Source organism: Canis lupus, chromosome 25 (genome assembly GCF_011100685.1).
Source record: "Canis lupus familiaris isolate Mischka breed German Shepherd chromosome 25, alternate assembly UU_Cfam_GSD_1.0, whole genome shotgun sequence".
Classification (NCBI taxonomy): Eukaryota; Metazoa; Chordata; class Mammalia; order Carnivora; family Canidae; genus Canis; species Canis lupus.
In genome coordinates, this window is record NC_049246.1 from 50,192,859 (window position 1) to 50,197,216 (window position 4,358).

Consider the following 4,358-nt stretch of genomic DNA (forward strand, 5'->3'; position numbering starts at 1 on the left):
GCGTGAGCATGTCGTGAGCATGTCCGGAGGCAGAGATGCACCTCTCGTCGCGCCTCCTCCTGGAACGCGATGGTTTTCCCGGAGCCCGAGCGGTCAGCATCCCAGGGTGCCGGGGGACGGCTCTTGGCAGGCGGGCGGGCTGTGGCCGGCACACTCCGTCACCCGAGGGCCCCTGGTGCTCCGCCGCCAGCCTCCGTCCCGCGCCGGCAGGGAGAGTCTGCAGGTGTCCAGCCCAGGGGCCCACGTGACGCGTGGTCTGCGTGGACCGACTGCGTTCGCGGAGCGCCAGGCTGCCAGGCCCGTCCACACCGCCCTCCCGTCCTCTCTGTGGCTGCGTGACAATCCCCGGGTGGCCGCGCCACGTGTCGGATATCTGTCCCCCTGAGGATGGGCATTTGGGCTGTTCCCACTTTTGCCCACCGTGGATGGCGCCGCCGTGAGGTGTGTGCGCACCTGCGGTGTGGACACGGGCTCCCGACACGCTGGGGCAGACACCCGGGCGTGGCACACGGTCACCTGCCACCCAGACCGGCCTTCGCAAGGACGCACACTGCCTGCCTCCAGGGCAGCCGCGCCGTGTGCACACCCGCCACAGTGCAGGGGGCCCCGCGTGTCCCCGCATGCCCCGACACCTGGTCACCTGGTCTGAGTCATTCTGGTTTAAGCCCCTTCAAGGTGACATAAGCACCGGGCTGTGACCGAGCGCCCACGGCCCTCTGAGCTGCCCCCACAGCCTGGTCGCCGCCCCACGTGCTCCCTGGGTCTCTCCCTCCTTCACAGGGACGGGGACAGTGACGAGCACCCGCGTGTGCCCAGCTCCCCACGGCCAGCAGCCCCCACCTTTGCTCGTGGGCCCGACCTTTCTCATCTGGAAAGCGGGCGCAGAAACGGCTCAGCCCTCGAAGGCGGGTGTGCAGCGCGCCGAGGGTGGGCCGGGCGCCCTGAGCCGGTGTGACTGTCGCGGCCGTGACACACCTGTTACCCAGGCGGCGCCCAGCACCTGCCACCCTTCGGCCGCCGAGGTGTCAGCACGCGGGGCTGTCGGGTCTCCAGGACCTGCTCCGCAGCTATAGCTTCCCGGCGGGTCAGAGGCCGTGCGAGCAGCCTGCTGAGTGTCCCCACGTTCCCAGGACACGCGCCCGCCGTCCCCCTGGGCGTACCAGCCGCCCTGGCTCCCACGTGAGCGGAGCAGGGGTGGCCGGCGAGGCGCCCGGCCTTTCAGCCTCGGCGGGTCCAGGCACCCCCAGCCCTCAGCCCCTCACCAAGCAGGGCGGGGGCGGCCCGGGCGTGGCCTTGGGGCGACGAGGCCGAGCTGCGGGACGACGCGCATCAGCGCAGAGCACCGAGGGGGCGGCGCTGCCACGTTCAACACCTTCCCCGCGCGGCGCGCTGCACCCAGTGTTCCTGCGGCGCCGGTCGCACGTCTGTTCTTGCCGCGCTTCTGCTTGTGTATCTGGAAGAATAAAAGCCCGACCGCATGAATGTTCAAGGGGTAAAGATGTACAAGTTCATCATGAGGGACTAGAAGGGGGCAGAAAAAGTCAAGAAATGGTCGAAGATACGTGAAACGTCCACCACTTCCGGAAGGGACAGGGACTCCTGCACGTTGACGACACAGGAACAGGTCCCTCCGCCAGATGCGGGCAAAACACACAGCGGTGACGCGGGGAAGGAATCCCAGGGCCGAGGGCGGGACGCGAGGCCCCAGCTGCCGCGTGCACAAAGCCAGGAATGAAGCCGGGCCACGCGGTCACGCCGGGCGGGCACGGAGCTGTGCTGAGGGGGGCGGGGCCGGTGCAGGGCCGGGCACCTCCCAAAGGCGGCGGCTCCCGCTATGGCCCGTCTCTGTGCAGGGACCCCCAGGGCTCCGCGGGGTCAGGGCGGGGGTCGCGAGCCTCTGCGGTCCAGGCGAGGCGGGAGGCCCCTGGCCACATGGCCCCTCTGGCTGGTCGTCCAGGCCGCCCTTCAGGACAAGCAGCGCACGTGGTGCCCGCGAGGTCCGCTCCAGCCTCCCTGACATAGCAGGTGGCGGGCGCCCGGGGCCGTGGGGCCAGGCCCTGATCTACGCCACGGCCCGTGCCCACGTGTAGGAACGGGGGACCGCACAGCACGGCGATCTCACCCCCGGCTCCCCCGCGGCGACCTGGACACGCCGAGTCTCCCGCACGCACAGTGCGGGGCTCATGGGGGTCGTGCTCACGGGGGTCGCGGTCCTGCTGCCAGCCGGGGCCTGGAGCCGGTCCTCCGGGTCGCGGGGGGGACTGAAGGGCAGCGCGTCGTTCTCGATGAGCTGCGGGCAGCGCAAGGAGACACGTGCCCTGAGGGAGCAGCTCACCTTCAGGAAGGAAGAGGAACCAGGCTCTCACGACACAGGACAGGACGCGTGGGAGTGGCTGCCGTCTGCTGGCAGCGGGTCACACCGGCATTATGACCGCTCGAGGGGTCCAAGGAACAGGCAACCCTGACGGGTGAGGGATATTGGAGGAGCACAGCGTGGATGGTGGCAAACTGGCCTTTCCAGCCGGGCACAGTGGCAGTGGGGGTCCCCCCGGGGACGGTGGTAGTGGGTGTCCCTGCAGGGATGGTGGCAGTCGGGTGTCTCCCCAGGGATGGTGTCAGTGGGGTTCCCCCCGGGGACAGTGACAGTGTCAGTGGGTGTCCCCCCGGGGACGGTGTCAGTGGGGGTATCCCTGGGGACAGTGTCAGTGCGGGTCCCCCTGGGGACGGTGACAGTCGGGTGTCTCCCCGGGGACGGTGGCAGTGGGTGTCCACCGGTGACAGCAGGATCGGCATGTCTGGGAGAATCCTGTCGTGCTGCTGTGGGCTCCTGAGGCCTCGCAGCCCCGTGAGAGTTCAGAACCCAGTGACTGGGGGCTACGGTGTAGACAGCAGCGTTCAAGGAGGAAGGCCACATGGTGCCCACACGGTGGGGCTGGCCCTGCGGTGAGGGGTCTGCGTGTCCACACTGCAGGAGGGTGAGGCGCGAGGCGGGGGGTCGGACCACACGAGGCCGTTGGACACGACCAAGCAGGCGCCGGCCGCCCGTGGACGGTGCTGGGTCGGCACCACAAGGGGCGGGAGGAGGAGGCGGCACGTACTGCACTAAACACGCTGCGCGCGGGACGTCGGGTGGGAGCAGAGCGTGGCCCCCGGGGGTGAGCAGGGAGGGCCCTCAGCACTCCACACACAGGAAAGGGGCGCCCAGAGCCCCGCGACCCCGCCGCCCCCTCCCTGCACACACCCCTCCCCCCACAGCACAAGCGGCTGCACCTCACCTGGTTTTTCAGGGCTAACGCGAGCGACCGCAGGCTCCTCGGTGCGTGCACGTCGGGGACGGCTACCCTGGGACAAGGGCCCTGTGGACGCGACTCCGAACCACGTCCCACGTCCCTCACCGGCAGCCGTGGCCCACGTGCACACGGAAGTGAGCGCGGTTTCCGAGCTTGAACGATTTCTGCACAACCGTCCGCGCCTTTCACCTTGAATTCCCAAGAAATGACACAGAGGCCTCAACCCTGAAGGGTCGCGTCACGTACACAGATGCACGCACATCACACGCACACACGCGTCACACAGTCGTAGGCGCATGCACACGTCACATGCGCACGCACATCACACACCTACACCCCCCCCACAGGTCATAGGGACACACCCGCACACACATGCACCACACGTGCACGCACGTATCCACACCCCACGCGTGTCCGCACATGCCCCATGACATGTCCCGCAGGCACAGACCTGCTCCACTCGGGAGCCCCGCCTCACAACGCCCGACATCCTGACGCCCGAGGGCTCGTCCGCTGACACGCATTCTTTTTTTTTTTTTTTTTTTTTAATTTTTATTTATTTATGATAGTCACAGAGAGAGAGAGGGGCGCAGAGACACAGGCAGAGGGAGAAGCAGGCTCCATGCACCGGGAGCCCAACGTGGGATTCGATCCCGGGTCTCCAGGATCGCGCCCTGGGCCAAAGGCAGGCGCCAAACCGCTGCGCCACCCAGGGATCCCGACACGCATTCTTAAATAAGAATTTATTTCTTATTCCTGAGGTTCTTAAATAAAAGCCCACTTGCTGAATCGGGGTGTCCCCGCCCCGGTCCCCGGCCCTGTCGGCGGCTCTGAGCGTCCTGTGTGAGGCCGGCCCTTGGAGGCTCGCTCGCTCCCTGCGACGGCCCCTCTCCAGGCGTGTTTACCGAATCCGTGTGCTTCTCGCGCTCCACTGTCGGGTGGAGGTCGGGAGACTTCTGGGCGCTGCTGTCGTCCCTGCCCTGTGGTCACGGCGACGGGCCTTGGGCAGTGAGCCCTCGTGCTCCGGGGGTGGTTTGCATCGGACCTGCCCTGCCCCTGGCCTCCCCT